The sequence below is a fragment of the Sus scrofa genome, chromosome 3, assembly GCF_054392235.1.
Source record: "Sus scrofa isolate SSC_HxYL_T2T_F1_AM1 chromosome 3, Sscrofa_HxYL_maternal_Yorkshire_Landrace_v2.0, whole genome shotgun sequence".
Lineage (NCBI taxonomy): Eukaryota > Metazoa > Chordata > Mammalia > Artiodactyla > Suidae > Sus > Sus scrofa.
Window position 1 is genome coordinate 12,179,454 of NC_139385.1, and position 17,154 is coordinate 12,196,607.

Genomic DNA, 17,154 nt, shown 5'->3' on the forward strand with positions numbered 1-17,154 from the left:
CTGTGTTAGAGTTGTTCAAACTGCCCAAGCAACCCCTGAACTCCAGTGGCTTATCTCAGTATGTTGATTTCTCACTCATGCAGCTGTCCACACAGTAGGGTGGAGAAAGAGAGTGAGGGCTGGGTCTGGATGGTTTTGCTGGGCCAGCCTGGAGGGGGCACTCATTATTTTCTTTACCACTCCATTGGCCGGAGCTTGGCCCCCTGGTCACACTGTACAGGAGGCCCAAGGGTAAGCGGTTCACGAACACCCACATCTCTGCCACGTCAGGAAGTCCTTTCCTCTCTGCGTACCAGGTTCTGTGTCTGAAACATGGAGGCCTTAATCTTGGGATCTGTGGGGCTCCATGTGCTAAGAGTTCTTGAGTCTCGTTTCATTCTTGCCAAATGGAACAAGCTGAGTTTTCAAAGCAGATTGGCTTGGCTTCTCATTCTTGGCTTGGCTCCCCAATGTCGTTCACTGTGCGGTAGAGGCAGCCCTTCGCCGATGTGTCTGTTCAAAATGCTAATCAAAGTATTAGTGCCCCATCATCATCTCTCTCGAAACAATGTCCAGACCCATCGCTCTCCTTCTGAGCCTTCCGAGAGACCAAATTTGAACTCATTTCATCAAGGCCAAATGTCAATCATAAGAAGAAATCTATATGAAATTTTAATTGCAAGATGTTCGGTGCAAATTTAATGAGTGAAATAAGAGATCTGAGAATTCCCGCATTCTCGGTTCATGCATAATGTTGACTTAAATTGGCTCTCTGGAGGTGGAGGGAATTGCATTTTTAGAATTTACACACCGAGAGAGCAAATGGAGTGGACCCTGAAGGTTAAGGTCATAAATCAGAATCATTTAACTGGCTTTGAGTGATTGCTGCAGACTATCCTGGCAGGGGGAGCTGGCTGCAGCCACCAGCAATGACTCTGCCTCCAATTATTGAGATGCTCCTCAATATTCATAAATCAGTGGTCATTAATCCCCCAAATAGTACCTGTCGGCTTTCTAAACAAATTTCCAACCTGCTAATGGAGATTGAAGGAGGCTGATGGGCACTAGCTCAGAATTGAAACAAATGAGGGCATCACTCTGACAGACTCGCAAACATGTTTTTTGGCACGTGACGTCCACTTTGGGGCAAAGATGTCCCAGCAGAACAGGCTTTTTGCAAAAGAGGGTCTTTTCAAAGCCTTGTCTCCCAACCTTTGTAATTTCTGGAGACGATGGCCTTGATGTGTTATGTCTCAATCTCTGAAATTTTGCTCAGGACCAAATCAAATGATTTAAAAGCTTCAATTCAATTTCTTGCTCATCCCTGTTTACCCACAGTAATTGGAAAATAAGCGCACAGCGCAGCGAAAGGCCATGGCATTTATTGGATAACATGGGAGCAAGCGCGGGGAGGAAATTGTAATTGGAGCGCCAGTCACTGGGGTAACAAATTTGGGAAGAAATCGAGAAATGGAAATGAGCCCGAACTCGTGGGGACGTGATACAGAAAAGTGATTTCATTACCACAGACACTTCAGTCTATGTTCATTTTCTCTTTGCCTTGTTTCTGGGGTGGATTCATAAATTATATATAATGGTGACCAGACTTCTGGGTAAGAGCACCGTGTTGACTCGAATAATAGGCACCATTCTGTAACTATTGCATTTTAAATCTGGCAGAAAATGAGATTTGTGGGTGGGTGTGAGGGAGAAATGCTGGAGAGGTTTGTCTCATGCCTGGTTTCACCTTGAAAAAAAGGGAGCCAAAGAAGGGAGGCCAGAAATAAATGTTGTTTTCATGTGCAATAGCTCAAAATAATGGCACAGACTCTTTTAATCCCAAATTTATCAGTCACAGAGGGAAAAGAAAAAAAAAATAAACGTTTTAGCTGTGAAACCCTCCCCGGCTCCCTCCCGGTCTCCCTTAGTCGAGGCCACTGAGAGCCAGAAATGAAGGAGGACTTGCCCCCCGACTGACGGATAGACCACTAAAATCCAGGCGGGTTGCCACGGAAAAGAGCAACAGCTAAAAACTGTATTCTTCAGGGAGTGTGATTTGAAACACCCCACGCACGAAGGCAGTTTTGGCAGTATGGATGAAGAGTCTTAAAAAATGTCCATATTCCCTAACTCCTTTGGGATGGATTTTGTTCACCCTGAGCACAGATTCTCATTTCTAGTAACCGATTCCAAGGAAATAAGTTGACATAGAAAGAGGTTCACGGAAGCCTTATTTTAACACATTTTGAAGCAAACTACCAGTCCACTGGTGGGGGAATATTTAAGTAAGACACGGAGCATCTGCTCATGGGCCGTTAAGGACCCATTTGCAGTAGAGCTTCAGAGACCGGATGACAACACCAGGCAAACGCTTATGGAAGATGAAAAGAACGGGCTCCAAATACGTCTACCCAGGGTGTTTATACCTATGCAGAAGATGCATGGCTGGACTCCTAGAAGCAAATGGGGAAGAGGCAATGGTTTCCTCTGGGGAATCAGTTTGTAATGTGCTGGTTGATGGAAAATTTTTTCCAGGAAAAAGTATTTCCAACCTGGAATGATACTATTCAATCACGAGAAGAGATTGTGTCGGAAAGTGAAAAATGTTGATTCGCTATAAAAACTATTTTCCCCTAATAGTTTAAATGATGAAACTAATTTAGCAACAAGGCAGCATATATAAAAAGGGGAGAATAGAGGTAAAAAAGCAAATGATCTGTAATGTCAACATCCTAAAGGAAAAAAAAAACACTAAAGACAACTAACTTAAAAAGTGATTTGGCTACGTAAGTGTTCTCCACTGGAATCTGATGGGGTGTCATCAGTAATGTTGCTGTATTTTTCTTTCCCCAAATCTGCTGTGGGCTCCTCTTTGCCCGAATGATGGAGTCCAGGATTCTTTGTGGCCATACAGGACTTTGCCTCGTTGCATCCTTTTTCCCCAACACGGATCCCACTTTGCTCTTTTTCCCTTGCTCATGCTGCTCTGGGTATAAGGAGTGCCCTGCCTTGATCCTAAAGAACTCCTCTTCCCGCGTCAGAGCCCAACTCAAATATCCCCTCCTTTGTGATGCTTTTGCTCATGCCAACCCCCTGCCCTACCCGGGGGAAGGGTGAATGCTTTTCTCTTTGCTTTTCTGTGGCCCTCTTGTTTAACATCCTACGTGAGACAGTTGTATCTAACTGTCTAAATTGGTCTCCTCCCCTGGACCCTGGGCTCAAGGACTCAGGAATCATTTCTGACTCTTCCCTGGGTACCATCCCCACCCCCCTTCACATTAGCACAGAACCTAGATCATTGTAGACATACACAAAAATTAGTTTTACTTTATTAATTTATTTTGTATTATTTTTTTTTTCTTCTTTGGCCACCCTGTGGCATATGGAGTTCCCAGGCCAGGGATCAGATCTGAGCCGCAGTTGTGACCTACGCTGCAGCTGTGGCACTGCTGGATCCTCAACCCACTGTGCCAGGCTGGGGATTGAACCTGCCTCTTAGCGATATCCTCTTGCGCCACAGCGGCAACGCCAAGATTAATTTTATTTTTATTGACATTTTTCCGACCAGTTCAAACAATGGTCTTTCAGAGTCCATTTTGTGAATGTTCTGATAATAGGAGCATGTTGATTGCAGAAACTGGGAGTATGGAAATGTGAGGGAGAAAATGAAGATAACTTGTGGTCCCCAGAAACCACCAGGCCAGCATGGAGCTCTTAGAGGGATGCAGGTCTAAACACACACACACACACACACACACATATTCTTGAAAATGAATTTCACATAGTGTTTACAATCTGCTTTCATCACATAATATGCATAGCTTCAAATAGTCTCTACCAGGATACTTATGTGTGCTGATTTAACCAACCTCTGATTATTATTTTAGGCAATTTTAAATCTTTTCCTTTCCCCTCTCCCTTCCCTTCCTTCTTTATTTCCTTTACCAAAGAAGGATCACTAGGCACCCTGCTCTGTGTGACCCACACACCACTTCTCTGCATGTCTCTGATGAGTGGCATGGTATATACCCAGATGGGATTTTGAAAAGTTTTCTCAGAGCTGTTACTGATTTCCCTCTGGTGAATACGCTGGTGTCACAACTAGTGTTTTTCACTCTCTTAAAGAGCTATGGGCACATTTCATGTGCAGAGCCTGCAAGGTATCTTGTTTTAAAAAGAAGCCACGTACAAGCCAAAGAATATATCTTAAGCTGTAAGGGGGCACAGATTCAAGTGGAAATAAATAGGTCCATGAAAATGTGACTTCCTGGCTCTTTTTCCCAATTAGTGGGACCCCCTTCTGAATGTTCGTCCCTGTTACTTAAATCCGTTTTAGGGCAGCTCTGTTGTGAGCCACAACCAAAGCCTCTTAGTGTCTCAAGTACTAAAGAGACTTATTTTTTTCCCTTACCAATATGTACTTTTTTGATTGCAGAAGTAATGCATATTCATGGTGGAACTTCTTGGCAAATAGAGAAAAGTATAAAAATGTAATAGAAACCACTCAAAATCATATGACAGCTTTTATTTGGGAGCCTAACTTTCATGTCCAGCAAGCCCCTCATAGTCAGTGGCATCACTTGTAGATCCTGCATGTGTTTGTACTGTATGAACCCTGAGTGGACAGACATCAACTCAAGGTCATTGGCTCCATCCTAAATTGTTGCGTGACTTCTTGGTAAGGCACTTACCTTCTCTGTTTCTAAAGTTCTTAATCTGTAAAATGCATGGGTTGTTGATTCTCTCAAAAGACTCAGCCCTGAAGATGCTATGAATCCATAACATGTGGTCCTTCAACAATCAGGTTCATGGCCATTTGGACAAGTAGGCAAATTGGTAATTGTCTATGGAACCAACATCACTCAAACATATGCATGCCCACCCCTTAAAAATTTATATCTATCCTTTTCCATTTCTCCCTGTCTCCTCTTATAAAGCTCCCATGGTTGCACCTCTGAGCCTTTGCCTCAGCTGTTTCTTCTTCCTGGGAGGCCCTTGCTTGACCTTGTTAGCAGCAGGAGGCTGCTCAGATATCACCTCCTCCAGGGAGCCTTCTCTGCTTTTTAGAGTTTTACTAAACTCTATTTCGTAAATAACGAAATAGAGTTGTTATTTGCTCTCCTGTGTTCCCACAACACTCTCATGGTCATAACAACTCATATTGTGTGGCATGGCAACTTTTGTGAGCATGTCTGCTTCCTAACTCTGGGGACAACCTGGTCGACCTTTGTGACCCCAAGACCAAGGTCATAACAGAGCCAAGGGAAGCACTGAGCACTTGAGTTCTGCCAGGTGACCGTTCCTTCTTATGAGTCCTGGTGTAAATAAGACATGACGATTGAACACACTTTTCATTAGAAGAAGCCAGCGTCTCCATGCAGAAAGTAAAAGGAGGCATTTACTGCCATCAGGCCCTGAGGTGTGGAGCAAGGCTCTGATTATTTTCTTGCAGCAGCACAGGAAGCCTCTTGCCATGAGAGAGGGGAGCTGAACGTCTCGGTGGAAATAAAGGGGAGGCCTGCGGCACGTCTCAGATGGGCCGGAGCCCCTGGTTTAGCAAGGACAACGCGTTCACAGTCTAAACTTTGCTCCTTTCTCACTGATCTGTCAAGTACACGGCAACACCTTCAGGTTCATGGATGGGACTGACTTGGCATTGATGTTCTTGTTTACAAGTCTATTTCATAAAAACCGTGTTGGGTTGATTCTGTTTCCATTAGTGATGATATTTTCTTTTTTTTTTTTTGTCTTTTTGCCATTTTTTTGTTGTTGTTGTTGTTGTTGTTATTGTTGCTATTTCTTGGGCAGCTCCCGCGGCATATGGAGGTTCCCAGGCTAGGGGTTGAATCGGAGCTGTAGCCACCGGCCTACGCCAGAGCCACAGCAACGCGGGATCCAAGCCGCGTCTGCAACCTACACCACAGCTCACGGCAACGCCGGATCGTTAACCCACTGAGCAAGGGCAGGGATCGAACCCGCAACCTCATGGTTCCTAGTCGGATTCGTTAACCACTGCGCCACGACGGGAACTCCTCTTTCTGCCATTTCTTGGGCCGCTCTCATGGCATATAGAGGTTCCTAGGCTAGGGGTCAAATCGGAGCCATAGCCACCAGCCTACGCCAGAGCCACAGCAGTGCGGGATCTGAGCCGCGTCTGCAACCTACACCACAGCTCACAGCAACGCTGGAACCTTAACCCACTAAGCGAGGCCAGGGATCAGACCCACAACCTCATGGTTCCTAGTTGGATTTGTTAACCTCTGAGCCACGACGGGAACTCCCATAGTGATGATATTTTCTGATAAAAGTAGCAAAGTATCAGACAGATTTTTTTTTTTTTTTCCTGTGAAAGGCATATTCTGAGACTCTGGAAGAGCACTCTCTTTCTGGGAAAGACGTAGGAAGGATAAAAGGGACAAACCTCATTTCTCATGAGCCGAGACCCTTCTTAACACTTGCAAAGACCCTTGACTCTGCTCCTCTCAGTGTTCTGGCCCCGTGGCTCCCCTTGCCTGGGCAGGGACCCCTCTGACCATGCCCATGATCTTCCTAAGAAGATACCAGCGTTGGGGACAGAGGCTGCAGACCTTGGCTCCCAGAGCTAATGAGCCCAGTCAATGCCATCTGAAGACAGGGGTCCTGGTGGTTCATTCTCCTGAATTTCCTCTTTTTTTTTTTTTTTTTTTTTGTATCCACATGGTTCAGGTTATCAATCATTATGGCTGGGATAATTAGCCCCTCTACCTCTGGGGGGTCTTAGGCATAGCCAGCTTCTCCCCCATTTGTCTTGGAGTAGAGTCATTCACACACAATTTACTGAGCACTTACTATATAAACAGTCCAATAGTAAACACTGAATAGTCAGCAGCGAAGAAGAGGCTCTTGACCTCAAGGGAAAAGAGGGAAAGATAGACATTAAACTATTTACTAACACAGTGAATTGGTTGACTTCTAGGGGCCACAGGTGCCTACTCCAGGAAGCTAAAGATGGTGGTTTGAGAGCACAGACCCTGGGCTCAGTCATGGATCAAAGCTCTGATTCTCATCAGCTGCATAACCCCTTGGAACCTTCTGTGGCCTCTCTGAGCCTCGTGTCTTCATCTGGAAAGGAGTCAGCTGCAATGATACCTGTCTTTGGGACTGCTGTGAGTACCGATTTGGGGGATCCTTGCAAAGCTTTTTCCACGGTACAGTCACCTAGCAGGTGCTTGTAAATGTCAGCAATTATTAAAATGTCTGGGGGAGTCCGTTCAGACCTCAAAGAGCATCTCCGAATAGAGGTGCTGGAGCCACTCCAGCAGGACGAGCAGGATTATATGCGCATAACCCTCAAGGGGTCCTGGGGAACAGTGCTCTGCTGCTGATGGGTGTGCTTCTCTCATCCCCACCCCTAGATTTAAGTCACCTGAGGGAGAACCTGGGATTCTCATGTGGGGAGACGGGTGGACGCCAGATGGGGAGACTGCCACCTGCCTCTCTGCGCTGCTTCGGGAGCAGAGCAGACAGGGGTGGGGCAACTAAGGGGAAACTGGAAGTGAAGTGGAGCAAAGCCTGAAGCTGGGCCAGCTGCCTGTCCACCAGCTGCTGGGCAAGGCTGTGTGTTCCCCACCGGCCCAGGGGACTCGAGAAGACAGCTGGGCTGGAACCGTCTTGGAAGCACCCCAGCTAAGAGGACCGATTGCCAGGCAAAGAGAGCCCAGGGAAAAGAGCTACAGGAGCTGAAAGTCCTGCTGGGGTGCAGGCTGACGGGCTGACAGCAAAGTGCATGGTCCCCATCAGTGAAGGGTGGAATTGTAGGAGTTTCTTATCTCTGTTGAATATTAACCCCATATGAGATAGAGTACGCACACATTTCCTCTGGTTTTGTAAGTTGCCTTTTCACTCTGTCAGTTGTTCTCTTCACTGTGTAGAAGCGTTTTCATTTGATGCCATCCACTGATCGCCTTTCGCTTTTGTTGCCTGTGCTTTTGTTGTCATATCCAAAAAAAAAAAAAAAATCACTGCCAAGATCCAACGTCAAGAAGCTTTCTCCTGATGTTTTCTTCTAGTAGTGGTATGGTTGCAGCTCTTAACATTGAAGTCGTGGATCCATTTTGAGTTGATTTTTGTATTATCCAGAAATCCCATTTCTGGGTATATAGCCACAGGGAGTGAGATCTGGATCTTGAAGAGATATCTGTACCCTCTTGTTCACTGCTGCATTATTTACAGCAGCCAAGATTTGGAAGCAACCTAAATTTATGATGAATGGATAAAGAAAATGTGACATCCAAACACACACACACACAGTTGACTCTTGAACAATGCAGGAGCTGGGGCGCTGACCCTCCATGCTGTCAAAAGCATATAGGAGTTCCCTTTGTGACTCAGTGGTAACTAACCCCATTGGTATCCATGTGGACGCAGGTTTGATCCCTGGCCTCGCTCAGTGGGTTAAGGATTCAGCTTTGTCATGAACCGTGGTGTAGGTTATAGTTGCGGCTTGGATCTGGCGTTGCTGTGACTGTGGTGTAGGCTGGCAGCTATAGCTCTGATTCAGCCCCTAGCCTGGGAACCTCCATATGCTGTGGGTGTGGCCCTAAAAAAAAAAAAAACAGCAAAAAATTCACATGTAATTTATAGTTGGTCCCCTATATCCAGGGTTCTGCACCTGCAGATTCAGCCAGCTGTGGATCATGTAGTGCTTACTATTGGAAGTAGTATTTACTATTGGAAGAAAAATCTGTGTTTAAGTGAACCTGCACAGTACAAACCTGTATTGTTCAGTGTCAGATGTATACACACACCTATCTATATACAAATACACAGACTATATGGACTATATGTGTATAGTCCTGTTGCTCAAGGTCTCTCTCTATATATTCCATTATTCTATTATGCTATATATAATATAGGTAACATATCTTAATAATGTAACAGTATGTAATACACTATTCGGCCATAAAAGAGAAGGAAATCTTTCCATTTGTGACAATATGGATGAACCTGGAGGACATTATGTGAAGTGAAATCAGCCAGACACAGAAAAAACAAATACTGCCTGATCTCACTTATAAAAATTAAAACTGGGTGTTCCCGTTGTGGCTCAGTGGTTAACGAATCCAACTAGGAACCATGAGGTTGCAGGTTTGATCCCTGGCCTCGCTCAGTGGGTTAAGAATCAGCATTGCCGTGAGCTGTGGTGTAGGTTGCAGACATGGCTTGGATCCTGCGTTGCTGTGGCTGTGGTGTAGGCTGGGGCTACAGTTCCAATTCGACCCCTAGCTTGGAAACCTCCATACGCCGCGGGTGTGGCCCTAGAAAAGACAAAAAAATAAAATAAAATAAAAATGAAAATGAAAACTGGCCCAACTTATAGAAGCAGAGGGTAGAATGGTGGTTGCTGGAGGAGGGAGAGGCAGAAACAGGAAGATGGTGGCCCAAGGGGACAACATTTAGTTGCGGAAGATGAAGGAATTTGGGAAATCTAACACACAGCGTGGTGACTACTGTATTGTGTATTTGCAATTTGCTAAGGTGATAGATTTTACGTGTTGTCACCATAAAGAAAAGAACAGAGAAAATGTGACTGCATGAGGCGATGGGTGTGTCGATGGACTTGCTCGTGATGGGCAGCTCGTGATGTGTGCGAAACATCGTGATGTACGCCTGAAATACATGCAATTCCAACCGTCAGTTCTACATCCCGAAATCGGAAAAAAATTCAGAACAGTGCCCTCGACATGACCGGAAATGCATCATTACCCGCACCTCCCTGCGTCTTCTGGGTAAAGACTTGTCCTTGTGATTTTTTCAGCAAAGCACAGACCAGTGTTTGAAAGAGAGGTGGGGAAGCAGCGTCCGTGCGTGACCCTGTGACCCTGCGCTTGGAAGAGGATCTCTGCTGTTTCAGTGCAAACAGGTTCCCAAGAACCACGGCGACCGGGAGTCCTAAGGCTGCTGCCTTTTTCTCGGGATGGGAGATGTCAACTCAACCGGGAGCTGCACACGCGACGATGACAAGGTGGGTCCTCGAGCTGCTGGAGCACAAGGAAACAGCATAGTGTTTGGAAAGGATGGAGGCAGGAGCCTGCTTCAGATCCAGATTCTCCTGCTTCCTTCCTGTGACCTTGGGCGAACTGAAGAATGTCTCTCAGGGACACGTGGTATGGGCCTCAGCCCGGCCCCAACAAGACTTGTGGGCTGAGGGCTGACTGACTGGCTGCTGCCTGGGATGCTGCCTGGAGTACGTGTCAGTTGAGATGGAAGATAGACTGGGATCAGAACCCACCTGGACCCTCCAGAGACTCACAGTGGGGCTCCAGCACCTCCTCACGTCCAGGACAGTCTCTGCCAAGCCTAGACCAGGCCCCGTCTGTATTCATGCATTCATTCACTTTGGTGGGTGCTGACAGTTCCATCAGGAATATGACCGAGTCCCTGTCATTCTCTGACTATACTTTACGGCACACCTATCATGTGCCATCACTGTGTAGGTCCAAGGACTACAGCTGTGAGCAAAAATCGCTGACCTGGTAGAGATGGAAGTCTAGTGGGGGTGGGGTGTGATAGAAAAACAAGAAAATAAATAAGCAACCTATATTGTGTCAGTCACAATGGAGAAAAAGAAAGCAGAGTAGAGGCAGGTGCCAATGGTTGAGTGGAGGGGCTCTGTTTTTAATAACATGTCACTGAAAGGGGGACACTTCAGCAGGGACCTGCAGGAGGTAAGGGAGGAGCATTCCAGGTGTGGACAGCAAGTGCAAAGGCCCTGGGGCTGCAGCAAACCCAGGGTGATTGAGGACAGTGAGAGGCCTTTGTGGCTAGAGCAGAATAGGTGCCAGGGAGAGCGCTGGGGATGGGGCCAGACAGGAGACAGAGTCCAGGAGTATAGATGGTTAGACTAGCGGCTCTTAACCTTGGTTGTGCATTAAAATTACCTGGGGGAGCTTTAAAAATCCTGATGCTCAGACCTCACCTCATACCAGAATCCCATTAAACCAGAATCCCTGGGTGTGGAATCCAGGAATCAGTATTTTAAAGGTCTCCCAGGAGATCCTCAGTCTATGCAGCACAGGCTGAGAACCAGAGCTTGGGCCACCGTGAGGGTTCTGCTTTCAGCCAGCAGGGAGTGTGGAGCAGCAGGGTGGCCTCCTATGACTGACATGTAGCAGGATCTTTTGGTTTGCTGAGTTGAGAACAGACTGCCAGGGACAAGGGTAGACACCCTGGGAGCCCTCGAGAGCAAGCTGCTCCTCCACTGAGGATTGTGCTTCTGAGGTCAAGCTGTAGACCCAGAGGAATGCAATCCATCTGGGGTTATCTAAAAAGATGAAGGCCATCTCACAGGCTGCCTTGGGCAGAAGCTGTTTCCTTAGCTATACTTTGGATAAAGAGTTAGTACTCAGGGTACGTTCTGAGCCCGTAAATAAGCAAAGAGGTCAGGCGATCCTGCAATGCATCACAGATTCCTAGTATAAGAGAGGGGCTTGCAGTCTGGACTGGCTTGGAACAAGGAAAGTGTGGGCATTTGGTAAGGGAGCTGCAGAAGAGGACGAAGCAGTGAAAGAGGCTGGGAGTGACACAGTGACTCTCCCGTCCCTAGTTAGCTGGGAGTCGTCACGTCTTCTCGACAGAGAGATGACTTGGAAGTGATTCTCAGGGTACCACACTGCATATCTTTCTGGCTGGGACTGGATTTGTGTCCAGGTTTGTCTGACCCTTGGTTCCTTCCATGAATCAGGCCCTTGAGAGCCAGAAAGGGGAGAGGAGGGACGGGAAGATTAGCCGGGAGACTTGTGCTCATGTCTTTGGCTTGATTTCAATGTAATTCTGCCTTTAACTTAACATTCAATGTAGTTTCCGTTCTGCACATGGATTCAAGCCTTCTCAGCCAAACTTTACTTCCTTTTTTAAAAAGTCTGAAGTCAAGGGACCCCCTCAGGGTTGTGCAGTGTGGGTCTGGCCTTGGAGCAACTTGTCGTGGAAAGAATGTGGCGGGAAGTGGACAGTCAGTAAGCGGCCTCACTCCCCACCTTGCGCTTAGGCCAAGGGGGCAGTTGTCTGAGGACAGGGGCCCTGTGTAGGGCTCCCAGCTCCCTGCTTAGGAATTGCCTAGCCTTGGACAAGCGTTTCTGCCTCTGTGCCTCAGTTTTACCAGATGCAGAGTGGGGCTAATGATCAGACCCACGTCTAGTGTCTTGTAGGGGTTGATAGGAGCCAGTTGGTGTGTGTGCCAGACACAGGGTCAGTGCTCTCTAAATAGGAGTTCTCATCTGTATTATTTTTACTCCTGTCTTGATCCATCAGCCTAGACAGGGCCTCCGCCTCCTGGGGGTGGTGTCTGTGACCCTCACAAGCACCGACGGTCCGACATCTCCGAGTAAGATGGGTGATTACACTGGGAGGAAGAAAAGCAGAGCTCTAATGGGAAGACATGGCTTGGAACACAAACTCGTGTCTGGAGCCGTCAAACTGTTTTGGCAGTTGTACTGTGAGCAACGGCAAAAGCAGGGGCCTCTGGTTTGCGGCTGTGCGATGCTGAATTCCTACCTTTGTCTGGAATCTCAACTTGAACTGCAAGAAGGGAGGCAGCACATGGGAAAGACCCAAGCTGTTGCCATGGCTCAACTGCCAACCTGCCTATGACCTTGACGTACCTTGCAGGGGCCAACTTCCCCATTTGCATGATGGGTTGTGAGGACCAGATGGCTTCCCAGAGCCCTTCTTACTCTGTGATTCTGTTACTCTGTGAAAGAGGAACACGGCTCTAAACCTTCTTCCCTATGAGTGATGAGCTTTATTTCTTTATAGGGGGAGGGGGAAGTGTGTGTGTTTCTCTTACTTAAAGAGTAATAGAATTCTGTGATGTGAAACTGCTAGTCTCCTTGGAAACAAAAGGAAGATGAAGTTTTGAGTTCTTCATTTTTCACCATTTTGAGTTAATACATAAATGTGTGTAACCTTTCCTAAAATCGGACACTCTTTCCTAGCGCTTATGGATGACGTAAAGCAAGGATCTCTTGTCTCTGTAATATGACAAATGCAGGGGTGTTATCCACTCACAGCTGAAACATATTGCTGCTTTTATGTGGACCTTTCATTGAAGAGATTGACTGGGGTTTGGACTCTTTTAGAGACTCTAACACAATTGAGTAAGGAGTGGATGCTGGTGGAGGATTGAAGAATTGTTTCAGGTCCAGACTCACGTTTGGGGGGCACGACAAAGGCCTGCTATCTGAGTGCTATAGGCCCTGCTCTGGGAATCTCAGACGCCCTAAGATACCCCAGCAGTGGGGGATCTGTCCAGTATCTGACACATAGTTCTCTCCTCTGTCACAGCTTTAACCTGGACCCATTCTCTCACCTCCCTTGGTTCCCCTTTGTCTAGTCTTGCCCTCTCCAGCCCTCATTCCAATCCCTAAAACCTCCCCCAGGGTCTGCTTACCCAGGAGAGCTGGGAGCACTCACTGATGCATCTCCCATTTTCCTCTCATGCCTGATGTGCCCTATTTCCAATGCCTGGGGTCGGGTAGACAGTCTAGCCTAGAGGACACTGGCGGTCCAGAAGATCAGGGGCCTGTGGTCAGCCCAGGATTGAAACTGAAGTACTGTGTGGACCACTTGTGGAGGGAGCCTGGTGAGGGGGGAATGCCTCTAGCTGGACAGCATGTGTAGCCTCTGGGCAGACTGGTCCCTGGAGAGCAGAGCTCTGGTCCAGGGGGTATCCTCCAGGATTCTAAGGAAAAGAGCTGCCAAATATTGGGTTACCTCTTCTTAACAAGTTAGACATGGAATGATCTCATGACTCATGGATTCCACTCCTACATATATACTCAAAATAACTGAAAAACAGATGTTCAAATGAAAGCTTGTATTTGAATAGCAGGACTATTCACAATAGCAAAAGGTGAAAGCCACTCAAATGTCTATCAGTGGATGAAAGGATAAACACAATGTGGTGTATCTGCACAGTGGAATATAATTTAGCCCTGAAAAGGAATGAAGCACTGATGTGCTATGACATGGATGAACCTTGAGGATCTTATATTCAGTGAAATTTGCCAGACAAAAAGGACACATATTATAGGATCCTACTTATATGAAATGTCCAGAAGAGGTCAATCCATAGTGACAAAATAGATTAGTGGCTGCCAGGGGCTGAGGGGAGAGAAGCGTAGAGTGACTGCTGATGGGGCATGGAGTTTCTTTTTGTCTTGGAACTAGATATAAGTAATGGCTGTACAATGTTGTGAATGTACTAAATGATATGAATTATACATTTAAAAATACTCTATGTTTCATTTTATGCTAAGGGAATTTTACCTCAAAAAAAAAAAAAAAGTTAGCTAGACTCTAGTCTGCACTGAGAAGTGATCAGATGCACTTAGAGACTAGCCATGTTCCTGGAATGAGAATCCAGAATGAGGATCATACTAGGACTCATTTTGGCTACACAGATAACAATCATATTAACAAAACCTAAATATATGGGCGTTTATATTTCTCACTCAGAAATCTGAGGTAGGTGGCCCAGGGATCATACGGTGGCTCAACAGTAACATCATAAACCCAAGCTCTTATTTTCATGCTCCATTATTCTTAAAGTGAAGACTTTTTTAAAGTCATGCTTGTTGCCTCATGGTCACAAGATGGCTGTTTGCATCCCCAGCCATTACATCCATGGTCCAGGCAGGAAGAAGTAGTTGCAGAGTCAAAGGGGCGTTCCAGCTGAGTTAGACTTTTAAAATAAGCTTTCCTGGAGGCTTCCTCTTCAACAACAAAATTGGGTCAGATGAATACCCGTAGATCCATCAAAGAAGGTGACTTGGGAAAAAGCCAGAAGCACAGGGAGTTGGTTCAATGAACTAATAGCATCAGTACAAAGTTGGGAGAGGACACCTAGAGCTTGAACTACCTGGCATGACTTGGAGGTCTTCAGCAGTGGGAGCCTGGATCTTGGCAAGGCAAGGTTGACACTGGTGAACTTTGACCTCAGGATAGGTTGGCATTATTCAGAGCTGCAGCCTTCAGGGAAGGGGCACTAATTTTTTCCTGGGGAAGTCTCAGAGGGAACTCTATTTATTGACTCAAAACTTTTTTAAAATTTGGTTTGCAGTTGTGTTTTTAATTTGTTGTGTTTGATCCATGTGTTAATACTTAGAACACAGATTAAAATCCATTATCACTTAGTGGCAAGTAGGGAACTGATATAGGAGCAGACTCCCTGGAGGAAGGGAAGATGGGATGCTTGGGTAATTCCTGCCTCCTCAGAAGCCACTGCAGAACAGATCCTGAGCTCTGGGCTGGTGGCCCCTGCTCAGAGATGCTGAGAGAGACTTGGCCACAAGATGAGGTCAGAGTGTCTGACTTCCTCTACACATTCCTACTCTGGGACCTTCTTGAAGCCAAGTATTGGGTCTTATTGGTCTGTGTGTCCTTAGAGCTCAGCGTGATTATCAGCACATAGTAGCCCTCCGTTAACATTCGTTCATATTTTAAAAATGACTCTTTTACGATGACTCTTTGGACTCTCCATAAACATAGCCTCAACTCGGCACGCACAGTTCAGGCTTCTGTTCATTTCACTTTCCTCAGCAAGACCAGCTCTGCTGACAAGTGGGAAGCAGTGCTCTGTTTCTGTAAAAGCTTTTCTTCCCACCCTCAGCGTGGTGACAATTCCCTCCTTGACCTCCCAGACGGGTTATTGTGGAAAAACACAGGCTCTGTGGTCAGAAGGAGTAGCTTCCAGTGACTGGAAATGAAAGCCCATTATAAGCCCATGATGATTCAACCAGGTGGCCCTGGCTTGGAGCCAAGTCAAGCAAAGGAACAGCATAAAGAGCACACCAGGCTCAAGGTATGTAACAGTTTAGTGAGCAATAAAGTGAGGGGGATGATTTTAGTCAATGAATTATTAACAGTTTGGAAATTAAACTCCAGGATGCCTTAAATCTGTCATTAAAAAAACCCGTAAGAATGCTAGAATAATATATACATTGATTTTTATGTTCCAGTCAAAGGTGGAATTTTAAAGATTGGTTCATTTGACATCCTAAACTTTTTAAGTTTTCGGTTGGTAGCTTACCACCATAAACAAGAAAAAGAGCTTATCATGAGCTGGGACATCTATGTGCAACAGAGTTTACTGAAAAAAGTGTGATCTTAAGTGTTTACAAGTCACTAAAATAGAGTGATTGCCCTGGTTACAAACGGGCAAAAGACATACATGGCAATTCACAAAAGAAGAAATGCAAATGGATAGAAAACAGGAAAATAGCTCATTATCACTACCAATTAGGGAAATAGAACTTTAGACGAGAGGTCATTATTTTTACGTTTTTACAATTTTTGAAAATTGGCATTTTTTACAAAAGACAATACCCGTGTCAGATTCTGAGGAAGCAGGAGTTTACATATACGAATTTAACCTAATACAACCTTTTTGGAGTGTGATTTTCCAATATATATGAAGCCTGAAAATGTTCTTATTTTTCTGACTTAGAAATTCCACTTGTAGGAATTTACCCTAAAGCACAATCCTGGATACAGGCAAAGATTTCTTTGCCATAGTTTATAAGAGAAATGAGAAACAACCTAATTATCCAACAGAGGAACGGTTACATACAATTTGGTACAGCAATGCAATGGAGAATTGTGAATCCATGAAAAGCAGTGTGGAAGACAGCCAATAATGATTAGAACACCTAAAATGAAAAAGCAGACCTATAATTGCATGATTTCATTTTAAGTGTATCTATGAGTGTGTGTGTGCATTTGTATATATATAGGAATAAAAGTAGTTATCTTCAGGAATCGTGGATAACCTCTCAGTGAGTTTCAATGGTTTTCATATACAGCTTGCACTCATGTAAGCAGATTTTAGAAATATTTAATTAAAAAAAAAACAAATCCTGAACTTAACTATTTACTAGCTGTATTATTTTAGGCAAATTACTTAACCTCGTTGAGCCTCAGTTTCACATGGGCAAAATTAGCATAATATCAATCTCTCAACATTGTGGTGCAGAAGAAAATAGGATAATAGGTATGAAAGCTCCCGATCCATGTTAGTCACTCAATGAACGCTGTGCTCTTGATTTTCTCTGGGACACTCTCCCTTATCAAAAGGCGCACCTAAGCGAGGTTCTGCCATTAAGCCGTTCTCTTTACCAGGGAATTTAAATTAATGTCTTT

General features: G+C 45.5%; 1 long non-coding RNA gene across 1 annotated transcript in view; it reads left to right on the plus strand.

The window, feature by feature from the left end:
• LOC102157744 (uncharacterized) overlaps window positions 1-17,154 on the plus strand; it is a 312,356-nt gene that overhangs the window by 53,304 nt on the left and 241,898 nt on the right. Inside the window, exon 3 of the long non-coding RNA XR_014840344.1 lies at window positions 6,935-7,124. This is a non-coding gene — a long non-coding RNA (uncharacterized LOC102157744). The remainder of the gene's footprint in view (window positions 1-6,934; window positions 7,125-17,154) is intronic.